This window comes from Salvia hispanica, chromosome 6 (assembly GCF_029641045.1).
Source record: "Salvia hispanica isolate PSC_SH4W2 chromosome 6, Shi_PSC_v1, whole genome shotgun sequence".
NCBI classification, from domain to species: domain Eukaryota; kingdom Viridiplantae; phylum Streptophyta; class Magnoliopsida; order Lamiales; family Lamiaceae; genus Salvia; species Salvia hispanica.
Window position 1 is genome coordinate 7,846,582 of NC_142697.1, and position 24,278 is coordinate 7,870,859.

General features: G+C 34.4%; 1 long non-coding RNA gene across 1 annotated transcript; it reads right to left on the minus strand.

Annotated features, from left to right (window-relative positions):
- Positions 1 to 4,753: 4,753 nt before the first annotated feature.
- LOC148923144 (uncharacterized) lies at positions 4,754 to 6,206 on the minus strand. Its single transcript, XR_016132596.1, has 3 exons — positions 6,009 to 6,206; positions 5,502 to 5,570; positions 4,754 to 5,009 (listed from the first exon to the last, which is right to left on the minus strand). It is a non-coding gene; the product is annotated as an uncharacterized LOC148923144 (long non-coding RNA).
- Between the last annotated feature and the right edge of the window lie 18,072 nt (positions 6,207 to 24,278).

Sequence of the window (24,278 nt, forward strand, 5' to 3'; positions counted from 1 at the left end):
AGAAATTATAGAAAATAGGATGTGTACCGTGAGTTGGCATATTATCTCATAGCTTAACTAACTTAGTTTGTTTTTATATTTATTTATTTATTTATTTTAAAAGGTAAGAATCACGAAGGAGATCGTCGTTGAAGCAAAGGGTTGTTTCCAAAATCTTAGAAAATAAATAAGGTGAACTTCTATCCTACATTTAGTAGGGATAAAAATACAAATTATTTTCGAGCTGAGTTTTGATGAAAATCCGAACTCATGTTCATTATCTAAAAAAATGTCGTTGTCTTGTCATAAATATTTTTATGTGAAGATGTCTATCTGTTATGCTTGTGCCAAGAATATTATGAATCGAATTCGGGTCCGAGCAAGGGTGGTGTCCCTACTTGGATTAGTGTACACAGTGGACCGACAGCCAAATGGCGGGTTCAGTGACCGAGGAAGGTGGCCACCTTCCCGGCACAAGAAAGTTATAGGTGACCGTGGTAGAACACCATCTCCACGGCACGAGATGATGGATATGGCGAGGTAACTTAGACTGCGCAGTCAAACATAATTTTAGTAAGCTTGGGCCTTTTAAAGAAAACCCCTGAGTGTTACTGTGATGACTTGGCAACACTTTCATATGTATAATTGTATCTTTCGGCACTGCGTTCATTGAGTACGTATGTACTCAGCCCTGCATGTATTTCTAAATGTGCAGGTTGATAAAATGAAGAGGTGGGAATCTGGTGTTGAGAGGAGGAAGTTTTTGGCCGTTTAGACTAAGCCTCTTAGATGTTCATATTTCAATATATGGATCGTGTTTATCTACTTCCGTTGTGCAAGTTTAGGAACACCAAAACATATTTTGTGCTATTTCTCTTACCTTTTGGTATTGTATGAACTTTTACTTAGTATAAAATATCTTGGTGGTTTTAGTAACCAAGTATTTTTGTGTCGATCTTCCCCCATTTCTTCTCCCCACTCCTTTTCTCCCCCTCCTAGTCACGATTATCCGTATTATGTTATCCTTAGCTAGTGCGGTCGTGACACCGGTTGTGGGCGTCGTCCACTTTAAGGTAACACGGTCAGATCTATGCAATGCTTTGCAAAAGAAAAAGAAGAATTTCACAACCTAGATAGGCTTAGACTACCTATCGTGAAAGGTTGCAATGTCAGTCCGCATATTTCTAAGCTTTACTGAAATAAGATGACATTAGTGTGGTATAGCACTGAACGGATCTAACAGCAAGACGTGTCTTTATGCTATCTACTGAAAGACTAGGTCTTGATAAAATGTTATTTCTTAATCTGCATATGTTAGCATTGAGCATACGATATTGATTATGCACTACTTTGACTTATCAAATGGTGCGGGTTTTTCGCAACCCAATAATCCTGATATATTGGGTAGTGGTGATTAATATCTAGTGGTGCTAGGATTGCTATTATGTTGAAACGTGCGCGAGGTGAGTCTCGTTTGATAATGTCCTCAAGAGGAGCTCGAACAAGGTTTTATTATTCGGAAAACTAGCCAGTTGGAGTTTTATTACTCTATGAATAATAAATAAATGTTTCTTGCTAAGTCCACTCTTGGAATTAATAAGATATTAATTAATTAAGTCCATAGCAGACATTAATTAATTAATGGACATTTATATCTTAAGCGCGAGAAATAAATAATAAATAACAGAAACCCGGATTACTTGTAATTTCGGATTTGGATGGGGAGAGTTCAATATTACTTCTGTAGTGACTGCTCGTAATATTCCAATATAAGCTTGTATTAAATTGTAAGTTCAATTTAGTTAGTAAAAAGCTAATTGGAGGAGCCCATATCCAAAACCTTCCATAGATCCCTGTCTGGGCCCAAAAGGAACTTAATATAAATAGGAGAATAAAGGAGACAGAATAATCACAATTTTTGTTCTCAAAATTTTTGAAAATTTCGAACTCTCCAGCTGTGGAGAATTTCGAATTCTTCTCCTTTTCCCAAAAGGATTTCTTCTGTCTTCTTTATTCGAGTCCTAGTATTTTGATAAGATCAGCCCACCCTGATATCGAGATACAGTTCGGGAACCAGAGAGAAGATCCGTGGTCTAGTATTGAAGATCATCGTGGAGAAGGCGCAAGCAATCGACGATTCTTTGGAGAATCAAATCGGTAACTCTAAACCGTAGAATTCATGTTTTAGGATTTACTTTCTTTGAGCATGAATTATTTGCGTTCTAGCATGCAATTATCTGTTTAACATGTGAATTGATTAATCGCATAATCGATCAAATAGATCCTACGTCTGATTTATTTGTTTTGTACAAGTCTTCCGCTGTGCAAGGGGCACCAAACCCCAGCAAAAACGATACTGTTAATTGAGAGTGAGGACTTTTCAAGGGTCTTAGGAGCTTTTAGGAGTTACGAATCTAGGATTGACAACCTTAGTGTTAGTAATCTATGCTTGTACCACATGGGCATAACTAGTGTGACTCGATCTATCAAAGTATAAACTGTGCTAGGGTATTGTAGTTGGAATTTGTATAACCATAATTGTGAAAACACATCCCTAGTATTCTCTTATCTCTCATATTTCATCTTTGTGATTTAATTGCATTTAGTTGTTTTCTTGTTTGTAATTGTTTATACAATAAAAATCCAAAATTCTCTTATTTCTCTAGATATTATTTGACGCTTAGTACAGAATAGCCAGTTGCAATTATATTCCCCGTGTTGATAACCTGATACTGACCTTTAGCTATACTAGATCTACCATATATACTTGCAGGTATTTTTAGTGCTAATAAATAGTGCATCATGTTTTTGGCGCCGTTCCCGGGGAATATTCTTGCTTTAAGTTGATATTGTAGAAAGGTTGATTATACTAATTAGAGTATAATATTATTTTATTTTATTTTTCTTTTGATTTTTTTCGTGGTACTTGAGGAGAGCAAGGAGCGCAACGATGGATGCGTTACAATATTGGAGACAACCGACATGGACATACACTACCGATGAAGAATCCGAGCGTATCAAGGTGTGAGAGGATTTTTCGTAACGTGTTTGATATTTTCACTCAATAAATCTATATCAATTCTTATTTTCCATTCCACAAAATTTTTGGATTCATTTTTTATTTATACTCTATATTTATAACTCATTGCACTTTATTTTTTTAATATTTGATAAACCAACAATTAAAATGAATTAATCGTATTTCTCAATTTATTTGCTAAGCTAGGGCATTGGCCAGCTTATTGCTAGCCTATAGCTGGACTGTTGTTTGGTTAGCCTATGGCTAGCACGTGGAAAGTCCATGATAATATGATAGGAGGAGTTTTTAATGAGCATATTGCTAGCTTTATCGCTAGTCTGTGGCCTATTATAAATGCTCTTAATACCATAATTAGTACCAATAGTTTTCTTTCACTTTATAAGGTCATACACTTTAGTAAGAAATTCTTTTACAACAATCTCACAACATTATTACAATGAAAATCTATTTATTAAAAAGAATTCTAATCACATCAACTTTTAATTTCTAAATATTGTGCTTCCACTAGTGCGGATAACGATACTACCATAAATTACTTCATATTTAAATCAATTTATGGAGATCAAATACTACACTTAAACAGTTGTAATTATCGTTAAGTTATTTTTAATTGTTGTTCTCATTTGATTTTCAAACATAAAGCAGATATAGGATAAATATTACATAAATGGTAAAGACAATTTAAAACATTAATAATCCAATGAATAATCAAATAAACAAAAAATAATCTATTATTTTTTTTAAGAATATCTAGACATGTAAAATAGAAATTAATCAATAATCTAATATTTTTTTAAAGAATATCTAGATATCAATCAAATCTTCAACATGTAAAATAGAAATTAATCAATTTATTCTAGATTTTATAATAAAATCAAATCTTAACTATATAATTAATTTATTTAACTATCAAACATTTCACCATGTGTGCAGTGCCCCAATACCAAACTTACAACCACGTAGAGTGTTGCTGATATGAAATTACCCATCACAGAGAACCAACCTGTTTCGGATATCACGAAATCGAAGAAGCCCCACTTTCTGAGTTTCAATGCAGATTTGCATCCATTTCACAGTTATTATATTCCCATTTGAATCAAACGAAACTGGAACAATAATCTTTAACATTTTATCCGTCTCTTATTTAGTGAAACCTATTGTATTTGAGAAGAGAGCAATGTGGGATTGATAACAAAACACGAAGGCGTTATTTAGTTTCTGTGACGGGATTACTGATCTAGAATTAAGTCGTGGGATTCAATCTTATGAAGTTATGTACATCCTTTGTTCCATAATAGGAGACACATTTAGTGTGAGCACAGGTTTTAAGAAATGTAAAAATAGTGGATTGGAAAAGTTTGTGGAATATGAAGTTCACTTTTTAATATTGGTTTTATAATAGTATGTGAGGGAAGTGAGTTAGTGGAATGTGAGATCTACTTATCAATGGTAAAAGTGAAATGTGACTTTTATTGTGGGACAGGGAGAGGGATAGAGTAATAGTACTCCCTCCGTCCCATGTTACTTGCACTTTTACTTTTCGGCACGTCACAAACTCCTTACACTATTTATAGTTTAAGTGTAACAGCCCGGCATTTCTAGGGGATAATAAATACGGCGACTGTTATATAGGCGAACTTAAGGCGACAAAAATGTAGACTAGGGTTTCATTTAAAGAGATTTGACCCTAGCATTTAATGAAGTATCAAGGCAAAAGTCAATGGCTAACTCACGAGAATCAAGACTTAATAGATTAGGCTCAAAAGAAAAAGGTTTAGCATAATTCCAACAAGACGCAATAATTCCCCTCATTCCAAACAAAAATTAAGTTCACCACAACCAAAGATAATAAGTTTCAAAAATATTCAGCGGAAGCATATCAAGAGAAAGCGGAGCCATGTATGAAGACACGACTACGCTTATAGTTTAAAACATCCATTTTATTTGAATCAATCTTCTCAACACCACCGACCGCCCATCGCCGCTCAACCTGCACATAGGGAAAACACATGCAGGGCTGAGTATTTTAAACATACTCAGTGGACTCATGCCACAATATTTTATAGTTATGCCACCCTTACCATAGTGAACTCGAAGTTTGCATTTATTTAAAGATAAGCAACGAGTATCACAAAAATATATCATGGACTGGCCAGTCAAATATAACCTCCCATTTTCTCATCAATCATCATTTCATAGTGCGACGAAAGTGTGGCCACACTATTCGCCCACGAGATCGGCCGACTAGCAAGGACGGCTCCCGATCCCACCGTGTACACTAGCCTGATAGGGTTTGCGGCCCTACTCAGACCCGAATTCGTTTTTATAGCCGCTGTAGCCTAATGGAGCGTACTCACAATCTAGGCATCAGGCAATCACAATATCCAAAATAATTTATAGGCATGGCATAACAGTTCAATCCACCCTTATTTCTCCAACATCATAAATTTGCACATAGAAGAGAGTTTAGAATAAAGCCCACCTCGATTTCTTTCGAGTTCAACAAAAATGCACTTCTTCTTGATATCCCACCGGGAACGCGAACTATCACCTTTAGTTCATATTTTTCAAATAAGTCTCAAATCAACTATCACCTTTAGTTCATATTTTTCAAATAAGTCTCAAATCATGGATTAAAATTATGCATGATCTCACGTTTCCCTTTTCCCTTCGATTATTTCCAAAATCAACAATCAAAATCAAAGTACGATTATCATATCGTTTTTATTCACACAATCATTCCAGATTTATCATCAATTCGTGTCACGCATGAGTGCTTTTCTACACACAACACACGCACACACACCACACACATGTGCACGCCTACCGAGGCATGCACACACACACACACACTCTCGGCCACACACACACACTCACATCCATGCATCCAAATTCACCGATTAATTTCCCCTTCACTCGTTCTAAATGCATGTGGACTCAGAAACACCGATTAATCGGTAGAGGAAGAAAAGATTAATAATAGAAGTACCTTTTCTTGCAAAAACAAACGGTAGAAACAAGTAGAATCTTGATTCTTCAATGAAATCTTGAATTGCAGCTTCAATTCTTCTCCAAAAGATGAAGAATTAATGGAGAAAGTAGAAGAAAAATTTGAGAGAGTGGGAGAAAGAGAGAGACCGAAAATTGGGAGAGTGGGGGACGGTTTCTGTAGTGCTAGGGTTTTGATTTCTCTCCTCTTATTTATAGAGTGCAAGATATACTCCAATAATTAAATAAATAAAGATTTGGAAGAGATATGGAAGAGATATGGTGGTTAATTGGCGTGATTTTCCAGGAGAAATAAGGGGGTTTCGAAATCTAGGCTATTAAATTAGCCTATGATTTAATTTGAATATTTTACGGAGTAGAATAAAATATTACGGAACAAGAATATAATAAATAAAATACTCCCCAAGTCTAGCCAAAAGTGGCGTGACTTTCCATTCCTTAGAAGGAATTAATTTTAAATCCTATTTAAATTAGGATATGGTAAGATCTTCTTAGATTTGGCAAGATATGCTAGGATATTTGAATTTAATTATGGAAGAGAATAAACAAGGGATCAAATAATAGAATAAAATAATCCCTTCTCCCATAATATAGGGGATTTTCGAAAATCCCTCTAGGAATAACATAGATTTCGAAATTTTCATCAAATAAAAGGAATAATCGGACTTTGGATTTAATTTGGATAATTATCCCAAGCAATAATTAAATCCAAGAAAAATAGGATTTCTTTCCAATAAATAGGAGGGTCGAAAATTCCACATACTTAAATAAAATGCTCCTATTTAATTCTCACTCATCCCTTAGGAAAATAATTCACCACAAATATTATTTCTTCCTACATCACAATATCCACATTTTCGAAAATCATCTCCACTTCACATTTTCAAACGACTTTGACCATTCCACGGACACGTTATATTTTCCACAATATTGACTACTCAATAGCCACGTCACATATTCAACAAGTTGACCATTCAACTCAAACTCAACTCCATATCGCAATTAGGTCACAAAGAATATTGCAATTTATCACTTATCATTTAATGTCACATATCATAGCATTAAAAGCATTTAATGCAAAAATTTCCACGTCACCAAAAATTAGGGTTCGAAAAAGAGGGGCGTTACATTAAGTTAGAATTAATGCATTTAATTATTATGTTAGTTTAAGTTAAGAGGTCCTTTATTAAGTGACGTCTCATTACACTTAAAATTCTAATTTTATTACACTAAAAAATCAATCTCAAATTTACGGCCTAAAATGAAAAGTGCGAGTAACATGGGATAGAGGGAGTACATTATTTAATCTTGAGATAGCCTAAATTGAATAAAAAAACGTAAGATTTTGAGTGAATTAATAGTTTGTTAGTTTACTTTGCTAGAATTCATTAGAGTTTTATTCCCCTACATCATGTAACTGATATATTTGTGTACTGTATACTATTGCTCTATATTTGTGTACTACTATATTATTGATCCAAGTTGTCAAAATTGTTAAATGAGTTGTGGTCCGCAGTAGACAGCTAGTTTATGAATAAAATTCAATCTTTCATTACTTTGATGTCGAAATTCGGAAAAATTGAAGCCATATGTACCATATAAATTATTCAGAAAAATTAATGTATTCATTTTTTAATAAATGTCCTAATCATCAAATTACACATCTTATGAAATTAGAAGATTTTTCCACATAACTTTATCTATTATCTTATATATGTACTACTCAAAGAAGGATAAGAGTAAATTTTAATTAGCTAAGGAAACTAATATGCATTATTTTCTTTATCAGTGTTCCAACTAAAAATATGGAATATAAATGAAAATGTCCCAGAAAAGCAAAAGATTAAGTCGTAGTTGACATATGTATCCTCAAATGATAGTTTTCTAAATGCACTAAAATTTTATTTCCAATTTTATGTTTTTAAAAAGATGAATTTGTTATAGTACTATACAAATGTAAAATGAAAAGTACTCCCTCCATACAATAATAGATGACATATTTGGGAATTGACACAGAATTTTAGCAGATGTTGTTTTGTGTATTAGATGGTGAAAGAAAATAATATATTTAAATTAATGCGAAAGAGAACTTATTTCAAAAAAGAAAATTATGACATCTATGATGAGATGGAGCGATAATCATATTCTTAAATTTTTATCGACACGCCTACTGCTGAAAAAGAAAAAATGTACACTAAATAGAACCCTTATTGTAAAATGGATGAAGTGTTATAAAGTTCAGTGCAAAAATATAGAGTATATACAATGTATATAGCACCTGGATTAGGATTGCATCTTTACTTTGAGTATCGCATGCCACAAAGTAATTAATTTATGCTACTCGTGAGTTAGTTCAATTCAGAAACTATATAATAAATTGAAATTTAAGATTTTAGAATTTATATCAAATGTGGACCAATTTTTATATATTTTAAAATATTTGCAGGCGATCCAAATTTAATTATGAAATTGTGAGGCATAATAGATTGTCATCAATAAATTGAGTTGGAGACCATCCCTATCTATTGAAGAATAAATAATAATTTGAAAACGCCTACAATTCTATCCAAATAATAGAGGAGTTGATTTTCACTGAAATTGATACAATAAAAAGAGGGACCACACTCACCGATATTGCACGACTATATTCATGAAATTCCTGCATGTTGGTCGGGACTTGAATCACATGGATCATTTCACAATTTAGATCCAGATATAAACATACATACATGAGTAACGTTTCAATTATAGGTATGGTTGAATGATTTCTATTTTTTTCATTGGAGAATGGGACATATTTTACCTTAAATTTTACCGTAGTCATAGAATTTAATTTTCATATTAGAAGAAATCAACTGAAAGGTTATATAAGAATGATTTCGATTAATATATGCTGAATTTACTACGAAATTGTGCTTTAAATGCTGGTGACAAAAGGATAGGCTACTCAGATTTAAAGCCTTCGAAATTGAGGACGATCGATACACTTTTTGCAAGGAGAAGCCGGAAACCTTGGAACATATTGTCTTCATCTGTAGAGGCTCTTTGGTACTACTGTTGTAACATGTGGAATAAATCTTTTTGCTTACCTAAAAAGTCAATAACATGCTTCCTATCTTGGTTAGACACTCTTTTTCACAAGTTTGACAGGAAGTTGTGGATCTTCTTGTTTTATCAATTTGGTAACAATCTCTTTTGTATATCATACTTCTGCTTGCCTTATCTGGTTTTAGCCTTTTTAAATGAAAAAAAAATTATCTGTTGGCCAATTATTCAGCTAGACGCAAGATGGTATTGTACATATAAGGGAGTGATAAATTGCTAACTAATTAGCAATCCCAAACTAAGACTAAATTTTTATCATTAGATTAGAAGATCTAGTGGTTGAAATAATGTCACATGGATTATATTTTTAATTAAGAAAATTAATAAATAAAATTAGAGTGTATTAATGTCAATTCCCTCTCATTAAAATCATCTTAAAACTTTAAATTTACGTAACTCTCTCGATTTAAATTATTTTTTCGCAAAAATTATATCAAATTAAAGATAATTTTATAAGGATTCCGACGAGATCTCAATCGCATATGTTCTGACGACGTTCAGATGATGAAATTTGATACTCCTTCCGTCCCAAGGTATTAGACCAACTTTCCTTTTTGGGATGTCCCAACATATTAGACTCATTTCCTTTTTTAGCAAAAAGCATATATCTTATTTTATTATCCACCTACTTTTTTCTCTCTTCTCTCCCCTACTTTTTCCCTCTCTCATACTTTACTCTCTCCACTTTAACTATTTAAATATCAATTCCTTAAATCATGTGCCCAAAAGAAGTGAGTCTAATACTCCGGGACGGAGGGAGTATTTTTTATTTTAGTTTTCGTAAATGTTGATAACCAGATTTTTATCAACAAATACATCAAAAAACCTCAATAAAACCATGTAAAAATCTCAATAATATGTGTTGATACTTTCTTGTACTAGTGTTGATATTCTTATGTCATATTGTTGATATTTGTAATACACTACGTTGATATAAAAAAAACATTCACGAAAATTATTATATGATAACATAATGACGATATTACCCTTTTATTGATATTTTGTCTACTATTTATTGAGATTCGTAAGATTTAATCTCATCCACTCATTTTAAAATCTAAGGATGGAGATTTGGTCTTGATTTTGGATTAGGGTACTATAAGCATTAGAATATGACCCTGTACATACATACATAGGATTGTGATCAATTGAGATTTTTTATGCTAATTGAGAAATGAGATGCAATATCAGCCACTCATTTTTATTAAATGAGTGGTCCAGATTTTTCCACATGGAAAATATCTTTAGATTAATTAATTATGAAATGGCAGAATGGTAATATCATGGTAAATTTTATTCAGTAAATATTTTTTTTAATTTTTTATTTTAATTTTTTATTAATTTTTTTTTTAAATTTTTAAAATTATTTTTTTTTAATTTTTTAATTTTTTTTAATTCTTTAATTTTTTTTTTCAAATACATATACAATTCATGTCAACTACACACATATAATGTCAACTATGTGTACAATCCATGTCAACCACACACACAATTCATGTCAACTACACACATATAATGTCAACTATGTGTATAATCCATGCCAACTACATATACAATTCATGTTAACTACACAACATAATGTCAACTACATGTACAATTCATGTCAAATAGTATTTATTGAATAAAGTTGTTGACATTTGATGTGTAGTTGACATGAATTGTATATGTAGTTGAAAAAAAAAATTTAAAAATAAAAAATAATAAAAAAATGAAAAGGAAAATTAAAAAAAATTTAAAAAAATTAAAAAAAAATTAAAAAAAAATAAATTAATTAAAAATAAATAAATAAATAAAATTAATAAAATTACAATTATGCTCCTTTGTTGACATAAACTACGTGTTGTTGACATTTCACAAATATTCTGGATGAATGGCTGAGATTGCATTTCAATTCTCAATTAGGTTGATAAATCTCAACCTAACAAGACCCTACATACATATATATATATATAGGGATGTACTAGTATAACAACTAATTTTAAAGTTACGACATACATCCAACCACGTGCTGCCATGTGGCACGAAAAATGCAATATTGTATACAGAAAAATGCAATACACATTTGTAGAAGCTATAAATGAATTTCGGCGGATTGCATTTTTGTTATATGCAGATTGCATTTTTATCATTGAGTTTTGCATTTTTGATATTGACTGTTTAATTTGCATTTTATATATAGACGAATTGCATTTTTATATGTGAAAATTCAAAACTTAACAATAAAAAATGCAATTTATGTGAAAATGCAAAACTCAACACTATAAAATGCAATTTACATACAACTAAAATGCAATCTGCGAAAATGCATATACAACTAGATTGCATTTTTGTGTTTAAAATATTGCATGTTTTGTGCCACATGGCAGCACCAGATTGGATGTACGTTGTGACTCTAAATAAGGGGGCACCCTAGTGCTCCCCTATATATATATATATATATATATGATGATCAAAATAAGAATGCATTTAAATCCAGAAATGCAGCCCAAATCTTGGCCCTAGGATTAGATGATCTAATGGTCAATAATTAACTCAAAACACGGAAGGTCATAATTAAGTAGTTTTAGGTCATATTATAAGATTTGGGTTTATGTCATATTAAGATCATTTTAGGTCATGCTTTGTTAGCATTACCTAAAAATAAACTAACTATGACCTAAAAATGCCCTACGTATGACTTTGTTCTGCGTTTCTGTATTTAAATCTGGTCTTCATAGATCAAAACCCTACATATATATATATATATATATATATATATATATATAGGATTGTGTTAAAATGACAACACCTCTTAAAGTAACACCATACCACCATTCCTAGCCAATCATTTGTACATGTGGACGAATAATAAGCTGCCATGTGGCAATTATAAAAATTGCTCAAGGGTAAATTTTCACGGACTGCAATATCCAATACACTAGACTGCAATTTTTCCCGACTGCAATATCCAATACGCTAGACTGCAATCTATAGATTGCAGTCTAGCGTTTATACTATTGCAGTTTACAATATATAATATTGCAGTCTAGCGTGATGTCACAGTGTCATTTTAAGAGTGTTGTTATTTTAACGCACCCCTATATATATATATATAAATTAATTTTGTTTCTTTTTCATCAGCCTAAATTTAAAAATAATATATTTACAATTTAGTTTATCTTCAGTATACTTTAAAAGAGTCAAACATAGACGTACATACGTACAAACATACATACCATATTCAGCAAAATATAAAATCGAGAACTATATTGTTTACAAAAAAGATTATGTTTAGTCAAGATCGTCATATGTAGGAAAATTGACAGAATAATGATGTTCTCTTCCCTCCTAATATCTAGCGAAACTCATTTAAGAAGACTGAAAAACAGAAATCACAAAACTAAATTAACAAAGATGAAATGCAGCTATTGTTTCAGAATTTTTGAAAATCAACGTGATTGACATAGAATTTTAACTACATCTACTTTTCCAAAATCATGTTCGGATTTTATTAAAAATATCGAAAAATGCAATAAGTTTCAACCTTTTTGTAAAGGAAATTTTCTACTTTATTAATGTTAAATTGGAGTGATATTAATACATTGGATTCAGATAACCTGTCAGATGCCCGCCTCTATGGGTACAATGTCATGTGCATTAATATTTGGGGGATACCATTCATAATAGATACTCCTCTTTTCCTTTTACATTTTAATATTATTTATTTCCGCTAAAATTATAAATCTAAAAAGTATTTGTATAATTCAAATATATTTTACTTCAACTTTGATTTCGTTATTTTACCAACAAACATCGGATTTTTTGTTGCTTATCAATCTACTGCTCCTATTCATGAAATAAAATATGAACATTTAAATATATTTTCATATAGACCGGGTATCCTGTCAATTAAAACTAATGATTTAGATCAATTATTAAAACAATACGGAACCTATTTATATTGAAGATCAATCATGAACCTAGTCACAATAAATAATTGGCAGCAGTAACATGTTTTTTTTCAATTAGAGTCGTTTAATTACTCTCACATGAATATGATTAATGATTGAAGATCCCATGCACAATAATGCACATGGCTCGTTCATTATAATAGTATGACGCCATATACAATAGAACTTTCAAATTAATACTACTTGCTTTAAAAAATTAAATTGCATGTTAGCTCGTATGTTTCAAATCAGTTCACCTTTAAATGTTAATCCTCCCGTCTCAATCCCATAAGATTACGTGTTCTTTCCTTTTAAGCTGGTCCTACAAGAGTATACATTTTCTAATTTTAGAATACTTTTCTTTTTATCGACGTAAGACTCACTTTTCACTAACAATATTTTAATTACTTTTATTTTCAATATACCTCTTTTACTTTATCAATCTTTTATTTTATCAATTGTGGATTAAAATCTGTGCATAACCAAAAGTGCATACTCTTGTGCAACGGAGCGAGAATTAGTTAGAAATTGTATCAGTAGAGTCAAATATTGCAATTTCTTGTATATTACTCTATTTATAGTTGTTTCGCTTAAATTTATATGCCAATGTTGTGTCCAATTGATTAGTCATAGTATTGTCTTCCTTATATTACTCTATTGGAAAATGGAAATTAGCATTAAAATATTAATCTAGACCTTTTTGTTCTTGAGCAATGAAAAAATGAAGTGGAACACATGGTTCCACAAATTTGTGGGATAAGAGAAATGGGGCCTATTTTGATTGTGGATTGAATGCACCCCAACCCTAGAAATTAATCAGCCCAAAACCGCGTTTGTTTCCGTATTGCTTAGCTGTATAGGGCCACAATGTTTCAAGGCCCTTTTTTGAAGCATTCTTTTTTTTTTTCTCTCATATAATTATATTTTTTGTCCGAGGTTTAGCAATAACTGTAAATAATACTTTTTGCAATTTTGTAATGAGAAACCGAATATTTAAATTGAGATGTGACTAGGGGTGGGTCGATACGATATATCGTATCGAAAACGTTGTATCGTGTATCGTATCGAAAATATCGATATGAAAGAATTTCATATCGTTATCGTATCGAAAGTTTCGATATATCGAACTTTCGATATAAAAAAATTTCATATCGTTATCGTATCGATATTTCGATATATCGTATCGAAGTTCGATGTATCGTTAAATATCGATATATATCGAAAATAAAATATTGATATATATCGAAAATATCGATATATCGAAAATTTTCGATATATATCGTATTTTCGATATAAAACGATATATCGCGATATAAGGAAATTCATATCGTTATCGTATCGAAAACTTACGATACGATATCGTATCGTATCGAAAATTACGATATATCAAAAATTCGATAATTTTTCGATATTTTTCAATACGATACGAGCGATATATCATTTTTTCGATATTTTCCCCCAGCCCTAGACGTGACATGTGTGGTTCATAATTGAACTTATCTAAAATTATCGTAAGAAAGCTCTCTTCGTGCATCTCATGTAGGGGTGGATCGATACGATATATCGTATCGAAAACGTTGTATCGTGTATCGTATCGATATCGAAAATATCGACATGAAAAAATTTTATATCGTTATCGTATCGAAAGTTTCGATATATCAAAATTCGATATATCGAAACTTTCGATATAAAAAAATTCCATATCGTTATCGTATCGATATTTCGATATATCGTACCAAAATTCGATATATCGTTAAATATCGATATATATCGAAAATTTCGATATATATCGATATATATCGAAAATAAAATATCGATATATATCGAAAATATCGATATATCGATAATTTTCGATATATATCGTATTTTCGATATAAACGATATATCGCGATATAAGGAAATTCATATCGTTATCGTATCGAAAACTTACGATACGATATCGTATCGTATCGAAAATTATGATATATCGAAAATTCGATAATTTTTCGATATTTTTCAATACGATACGAGCGATATATCATTTTTTCGGTATTTTTCCCCAGCCCTAATCTCATGTGCCTACTACAATTGAGATGGAATATTACTCACCCAGTTCCGCGATAGTTGAGTCCTTTCATTTTTTTCATTCATTTTAGAAAATTTATACTCACTCCGTCCCGGCTAAGATGACACATTGCTTAGCCGACACGGAATTTTAGGAGTTGTTGGTTAAAGTGTTTAATTAAAGAGAGAGAAGATGTAAGTATTAAAGTAGAGAGATAAAGAAAGATGAATATTTTAAATGGAGTGAGAAAAGTGGTTGAGTGTATTAATTGGAGAGAGAAAGTTACCAAAAAAGGAAAACGTATCATCTTAAGCGGGACGGAGGGAGTAATAAATAGTTAGAATGAAAAAAAAGTAAAGTAAGTGAGAGAATAATGTAGATAAGACTCTTATCTACCTTATGTATATCACTTACTTTACTTTCTCTCCATTTTAACTATTTATTACTCCATCCGTCCCTGATAATTTGTCACCTATTTCATTTTTCGTCCGTCCCTAAAAATTTATCACCTTTTACTTTTACAATTTTTAGTAGTGGACCCCATATTCCACTAACTCATTTTCACTCATATTTTATTTTAAAACTAATATATAAAAGTAGGACCCACATACCACCAACCTTTTCAACCCACTTTCTATTACATTTCTTAAAACCCCCGGGTCAAATGGTGCTAAATTTTTAGGGACGGAGGGAGTATCATTTTTCCAAAATGAGTACAGAAAATAAAATGACTCAACTACCGCGGAACGGAGGGAGTACTATACAGTATATACATCAAACTTAATTAAATAAATATTGGCTACTAAATTTTTACTAATTTAAGTAATTTATTTCCTGTTTTAACATTAATATGTAGTTTCTACAATCTGCATGTGGGTTGATTGAAATTTAAGCTACTTCCTTCCTCCTATTATGCGTGATACATTTATTTTAGATACATATTTTTAAGTAATGATGTTTAGTAGTGAAATGGAGAAAGAATAAAATTGGAGATAAGAGAAAATAAAAAGTAAAAAAGAGATAGTGTTATTTTTTATTATAAAAAAAAATGTGGCACTTATAATTAATTAGACTATCCAAAAAAGTACATATTACTTATAATAGGACAGAAGGAGTATTAAATATTTCACTACATTTTTTTGTGACGTAGGATTGGTCAAGAACTAAGTAAAGAAAGAAAATACCACATATAAAAGGACAAAATAAGGGAACATCTGAGCACATGAATTTTATCTTTTTCGATGTTTCAAGAAGTTTTTTGGAATATATTTTCTTAGTTAAAGTCAGTTTGGGTATGTGGAACGACAATGATTTAGCAAGACTATCCATTCAACAAAAACAAGCCAAATAAAAATTATTTTATCTTGTCAAACTTTTCTGGAAAAGTTCAATAGAAAGGGAATTGAGAAGAACCCCTGTTGCAGTTGCTTTCGTCGATATCTACTACTCATATATGTTGATCTAGTTCATGAAAACTATATTACATGCACTTGTTAAAAAAGCAATCTGATCACAAAAAGCTCTTTCACTCTCCACTATGATAATCTGAATGCATAGCTATATCTCAAATTATGATTACTTATCCATTAATTTAAATTATGTTTTTTTATAATTAAAATTAAGGTTAACTATCGATTAATTTGGAGAATTTATATTGTTTGAGTTATAGTGAACCATGCACGGCAGGAGACTTACATAAACATATAATTTAAATATAGATCAATTTAAAAAAATTACATTTTCGAGATAAGATTACACATTTCTTAGTTGACACGAGATTTTAAGAATTATTGATCAATGTATCTAATTGAGTACAGAAAGTAGGTGTAAGTATTAAATGGAAAGAGAAAGAGAGTTGGATATTTTAATTGGAGAGAAAAAAAGAAGTTGAGAGTATTAATTAGAGAGTGAAAGTTTTCAAAAATATAAATGGGTCATCTTATTTGGAACAAACTAAAAAGGAAAATGTATTATTTGGGAAGGAGAGAGTAGGATTAATCATATTTACATGTTAAATATATAATTGAATGCTGGTATAACACAAATAATTCTTGAATAAAGAATATATGAATCCTAAATCATGAATTCTACGATATAGAAATCAATAAACTAATTGTCCAAAGAATCATAAATTGATTGCAATCTCTCCGGGTGATGTTATTCGTACTTAACCATAAATATTTTAACAGTTTCCCAAACTCATACTCCCTCCATCCCTAGTAATTTGTCACCATTTGACCGGACATGAGTTTTAAGAAATGTAATAAAAAGTGGAATGAAAAAGTTAGTTACATGTGGGTCCTACTTTTATGTATTAGTTTTATAATAAAATGTGAATGAGAATGACTTAGTGGAAGGTGGGGTCCGCTACAAAAAAATGGTAAAAGTGAAAGGAGAATAATTTTTAGGGACAGACGAAAATGAAAATAAGTGACAAATTGTCAGGGACTGGGGGAGTATCATGATCGTTAGGTGTATAATGTACTACTCCCTCCGTCCCAGCCTAAGTGAGACGTATTTTATTTTTGGTACGTCCCAACCTAAGTGACACGTTTCCTTTTTTGACAACAATCAACTCACTCCTCTCACCTACTTTATCCTCTCATCTCTCCTACTTTATCTTCTCTCTTACTTTATTCTCTCTTTCTCTTTCTTACTTTATATTCTCTTTTACTTTTTTTTTCCTTTCTCTTTCTTACTTTACTCTCTCCCTTACTTTACTATCAATAATTTAATTCATTAAACACCACTACCTAAATTCTCGTGCCAAAATAGAATGTCTCGCTTAGGCCGGGACGGAGGGAGTATATTTTAGGACTACAAGTACTTGCAAGTATACAAAAGGTATGAATAGTATAGCTAAAGGTAAGCACATGGATATCGAACACAGGGAATACATTCGCAAATGGTCTATCTAAGACTAGGCTTCTATCACTATTTGGAGACATGGTTAGGGATTGGTTTTTAATGTTGAAAATAGTAAATAAACAATTAAAATAAAGCAAGTAAGCAATAGCCGATTAAACACGAGAGTAAAATAGATGGAGACAAGGGAATTCTAGGAATTTGCTTTCACAATAATGGTTTATAGAAAACAAATTCCAACTATAATACCCTAGTATAGTTCATGCTTAACTAGAACGAGTCACATAAGTATTGCTCATGCGGCACAAAGTAGGTTACACATTAAGGTCGTCAATCTTAGATTAGCAACTCCAAAAAGCTCAAATAGACTCTCGAGATGTCTTCACTCTCAAATTAAAGTACTGTTTTAAGGGATATTAATTGTAGCGTTAACTAAGTCCTTTTAAAATGCAAATTCTCTTCGATTACTTTAAAAGTCAAGAAATCATCGTCGAATGTGTCACACAAACAGAAAGCATTATTGAAACTATTCCCTTGTCGCACTCACAATTCACAAGTAAATTAAAACACATAAGCCATAACCTGAACCCATAATACTACCGGTCGTTGGATGACTACTACCCGTCGTTGGTTGTGAACGAGAGACGAAGAGAGAGTTCAAGACCTTAACCCACAATACTAAGTACCTAGTAAGGGAAGTAAGGGTTGAATCCCTCTGAGATGGATGTGGTTGAGGTTGGGAATGAGATATTTGGAAGGTTGGCTGCGGCCACGCTTTACTTTTTGGGGTTAAGACTTAACTAAGGGGAAACTGATCAACTATCTAGAGAAATTTTAAGTTAAATGAGCGACTGGATCAACTAAGCTAAAAGAGGAATGAAATAAAGGTACGCGGGACCACTGACACATACGCGCGCATGACTCAAAAAGCTGCCAACAACGTAAATGGTGACGGAGACGACAGTTTTAACTAACTCTTTTCTGCTTCTATTCTGAGCAACTAGACGGAAAACAAGAGCACGAATCTAAAACAGAGCATAATCATAAAACACAAAATAAAGCATAGTGAACGTAGATCCTTAAGAAAATTACGTAGACGAAAACCGATCTAAGCTAATTAAACTAAATTCTTGCAAGTTGACAAGCGGAAAATATAGATCTACCTACTGGAAAGCAATAACAGAGCAGATCTTAAGCGAATAAAAGCGATCAACAGAGAAAACACTAGATCCAACAAGGTTTGAACTAAAAACTCCATTTCATTAAAAGATCTTTGGTAAAAGACAACAGAAACAGAATTCTAGCGCAAATCAACAACAGCGAGAAAGAAACAAGAGTAGCAACTAGATGTAAACATGATTAAACTACCAAACTACGAAAGCGATTAACAAAACAACGAAATGTAAAATGTTTAAACCCTCGGAAACTACACAAGAGCTGAGCTAGGATGACTTCTACATGGATCTGGTCTCGTCTCCCTGGATGAGGAAGAAGAGATGAAGACTTGAAAGTGGAAGGGCGACTCCTCGACAGTTGGCTACTTCTACTCCATAAGAAAACTAGGCTATGTTTGAGTGACCGAAGAGGGTGAGTGATTGATCGATGATGAGTCTGTGCATCCTTGCCATATTTATAGAGCAAATGTTGGGCCCAAATCCCTAGGGCAAACCCATTTTGTTCTTTGACAATTCTGCCCCTCTATGGTAGCCTTTGCGTTTTCTCTCTCATGTGACTCAGCACTGCAGATGCATGACTTCATTGGATCAGTTAGCGACTCAACGGATCAACTTGGCTCTTTTCCACGATATTTTCACTCCTTTTTTGAGTTGATCTGGTGATCCTTGCACTCTCTGATTCTTCGTTTTCTAACTTCTACACACTCAAATTTGCCATTCTTTTTGCTCATTGTTAGCCATGTTTGTGTAATAAACCCAATAAAACTATGCATGTATCGAGCCCGATCAAACTGCTCACACTTAAACGTGCTTGTCCTCAAGCATGAAAGATCAACAAGAAAGGGTGAGATGCATGCATGGGTCCTTGACCGATTCCTAAAAACAACAACACACAGACAGACACTCGAAAACAACAATAAAAACACAGACAAAGACATCTACATGTTTGAAACTGGCTTAACTTCGGGCAACATCCCCGTAGGCTCAAGGTCACTCCAATTACTTTTGCAGTCTCAAATTCTTCCCTCCCCTTTGGTTCAGTCTGATCAGCCTATCAGTTTATCAAGATAGCCCCTATTCTAGCCAATTGTTGGATTCACTCGGTTACTCATTTCTCACCGGAGATGTTATGACCATTCTCTCATCATTTTTCCATACCACTGATGCTTTGAGTTCCATAGGCACAGACTAGTTCCTTAAGGTCTTTTATTAAGGTTGTAATAGGGCCGAGAGTTATGGTGTAGATAGGCAGGGTCCTAGGGGTCCTAAGTTCATACAATTTGAAAATGATTAAGGACATGTGGGCTCAGGAACAAAGGTGAAGCAACCTCCCTTTTACACTTTTATTCTTCCCAGAATCTAGCAACACTCATTGGCCATTTTGGCCTTATTTCTTTGTACTTCTACTGCAGGGTCAGGTTACATCAAATAACTGCCCTGCCTAGCTAACACAAGATTTTTCTCTTCTTTTTTTTTGGGGGTGCCAGGTTACAATTTCTCCTTCTCTTCAATCTATTATTTCTCTATCTTTTTTCTGGGTCAGGTTATAAGCTCCTACCCTTTTTTCTTTCTTCTTTCTATTCTATCAGCTAGGTTTTGGCTCTTCTTTCTATCCCTTCTACCCCATTTGGTTGGCTGCTCCATTCTATCCCCTTATTCACATGGCATGGAGGCTCATGGTTCTGGAAGAAGGATGAAATCGATTATAGGCTCAAATTGGGTTAACTAGGGGGTGCCCGTACAATAAGACGGGTTCTTCTGGTTCAAAAAAAAGAGGTCCAACTGGTTATTTCCTAATGCCTTTAGTCCTCACTAGCCTGGGTCACTTCCCCATCACAATAAGTGGTAGCCACTCATTTCCTTTTTGTGTTTAGCAGAAAGTGTTCTACTCTGGCTTACACTCCCTCCGTCCGCAATTAGGAGTCCCGGTCACTTTTGCGCACCAATTTTATAAAAATAATAAAAAATAGTTAAAGTGGAGAAATGGTAAAGTAAGAGAGAGAATAATGTTGACAAGAGTCTTCTCAACATTATTCTCTTTTTTACTTTACCATTTCTCCACTTTAACTATTTTTTATCATTTTTATAAAATAAGTGCGCAAAAGTGACCGAGACTCCTAATCGCGGACGGAGGGAGTAACTCACCTTTAGAGGGCTTCACAGTTTTGTTTTTTTTTTATTATTATTATTATTATTATCAAAAACGGCCAAAGTGAGCCGGGGGTTTAGGCAGACCCCCAACCCGTGAATAAATCAAAATATAACGTTCCTAAACATGATCCTAGCCCAAAAGTGACTAGTATCTAAAGCAAGAACATGAAGGAGAAACAGATTGGAGCTCCCACAAGCCGGGATGTTCCATACGATCAAAACTAAACTAGTAGCCAAATGAACAAAAGGAAGAAATATACAAAGCAGAACTATCAATCAGTCATAATCAGTCCACATCTTTGCGTCGGAAACGGAAGTTAGGATATCCCAGCTGGTCCATCCTAACAAGCGCCTTCAGGTATCGAGGCGCAAAGACAGAATCATAATATGTCATAGTAGGGTTCTGAACCCCCCTACCTGCAAGAAATTCAGCAGCACGGTTTCCTTCTCTGTAGATTTGTGAGAATCGAACCTGCCGCTGAGATGTCATCCTCCGGATCAAAGCCATATGATGTCTAAAATTGGCAGAACTAGGTCGTCCAGATGTGAGTAAAGTAACCAGAGCCGCTGAATCAAGCTCTATCCAAATGTGTGTAGAAAACTCCATGGCCATTTCCAAACCTCGAATGAGAGCCATAAGCTCCGCCTCAAAGCTCGAAGATGCATCCACCAGAGAATAGAAGGCCCGCAGAAGTCCTCCAGCAGTACCACGAACCAATCCTCCCTCTCCCGCCTCCAAAGCTGCTGAAGAGAAGGCACCATCTGTATTCAGCTTCACCCATGGGGCATCAAGGGGGGTGCCAAAAGACCATGAGTGATCGCAGAACACGCTGTCTGGGAGAAGAAGGCATGAAATCCACCGACGTCGACCAACCCCTCCAGTAAGGGGGTTATCTTGTCGGCCAACACGAACGTATGAAGATGATAAGTGACCTGCCAAATAACATGAGTGTGACGGAAAGGACGACCACGGTGCTTGCATCCATTCCTCTCCGTCCAAAGAAACCAAACGATCAAACACGGAACAATAAAACTAATATGCATAGTGGGAGCACTAGAGAAAGAAGCCTCCGCCAGTGACCTAGTTTATGTGCAATATCAGTGCGCGTATGAATAGGTGTGTGCGAGGGGGGAAACCAGGCATCGAAGAACTCCCACACAGAAATCGCCGGCTGACTCGAAAGAAAGGCGTGACTAAAAGACTCAAAAGAAGGAGACCGACAACACTGACACCTAGAAGCTAACTCAATACCCCGATGCTGCAACTTCTCATCCACCGGCAGCCTACCATACAACAACCTCCTAATAAAAATCGAGATGGTGGGTGTCAACCCCTCACTCCAAATCAGTCCCAAAATCTCATACTTCGGCAGTCTCATCCGGATGCTCTCCCAGGCAGAAGTCACAGAGAAATCACCATGGCTAGTCAGACTCCAACGCCTCATATCCTTCACCCCCACCTCGATCGGCGTGGCTCTGATCTGATCGATCGTGTCGAGAGGTACGCCAAACCTAAAATATAAGCCATGCACCATATCCTCATCCCATGCATGCTCATGCCAGTATGATGCAACGGCCTGAGATTGAGGAGTATCATATCCCGGGATGCACAGACTCCGGATGGAGCTAGCACCAAGCCAGACGTCATCCCAAAAGCTCATCTTCCCCTCACTCAAGGACCAACGAATATAATCATGCATGAATGACCAAATACGACGCAGACGACACCAAGTAGGACTATCATGTGACCAACATGCAGATGTATGCAAATGACAAGGGTTTTATTTATGCCTTCTATTTTTGCCAGCTCATTCATGGTTTCCTAGGATGACTTGGACAAGCACATAAGGATTGATTTGACATGCTTCGCTTATATGACTCACTACTTACCAACTGACCTATCAACTGATCAAGTTATGATTCGACATGCTTCGTTTAGTTGACTCAGATGATTAAACAGGCAAGAAAGGTAAACATTGAAGGAACTGACAACGGAAGCTTGTGTCGAGATATCATAATTTAATCATTATTAATCGAGCAAATAAATGACATAATGATCAGATCTATTTAGCAGATGTAAGATTCTTGTGATAAGCACAACGTTCTCTTTGCACGGTTCCGAAGAACCTTGATACCGAGAATGTGTCCCGCATCACCCATATCTTTCATCTCGAACTGGCTGGGCAACCAACTTCGTACTGATGACAACATCTTTTTATTGTTTCCAATTAGAAGAATGCCATCTACATATAAAACTAAGAACACAACATTTCCTTTTTCCACCTTTTTATACACATTATAAGTAACCCGAGTTTCCGTTTTAACTTTCATTTCCTGTGCTTAAGATAAAAATTTCCATTAATTAATTAATGTCTGCTATGAACTTAATTAATTAATTTCTTATTAATTCCAAGAGTGGACTTAGAATCAAACGCTTATTTATTATTCATAGAGTGAGATACGTCGGCGATACTCTCACTGGAGCGGCGAGTTCGCCGCCCAGTCGCCGCCGGTCAGCCCGCGCACGAGGCGCAGCGCTTCCTCTTCCCACTCCGGCGTGAAAACGCCGAGACTAACCCTCCAGCCTGCGACGCCACACAACTCCAGCGATCTCCCACTGTCCCGACGGTCTCGCACGAACCAGCAGCCGCCGCTCCCGGCGTGGCTGCTCTCAGTCGCGCGTCGCTAGGGCTGGGCTACTAGGGTTAGGGTTAGGGTTGTCGTGGTGGAGAGAAGCCGCTGCTCTCGGAAGAACAGTGAGCTTGTTCTCTCTCCACCACCGTTTGAATCTGTCGTCAGCTTCGAGGAAGACCGGCAGTGCGGTCTCAACGGCGGCGTGGAAGAGCCCGTGCTCGTATTCACGTCGCCGCGTGATCGCATCGATCCGTGCTTGATCGGCGCGATTTCTAGGCAGCGCTGGGACCGGTGTTTTTCTCCGGCAATGCGCACGAGACCACCCTCGTCAGCGCATCGTCGGTCGA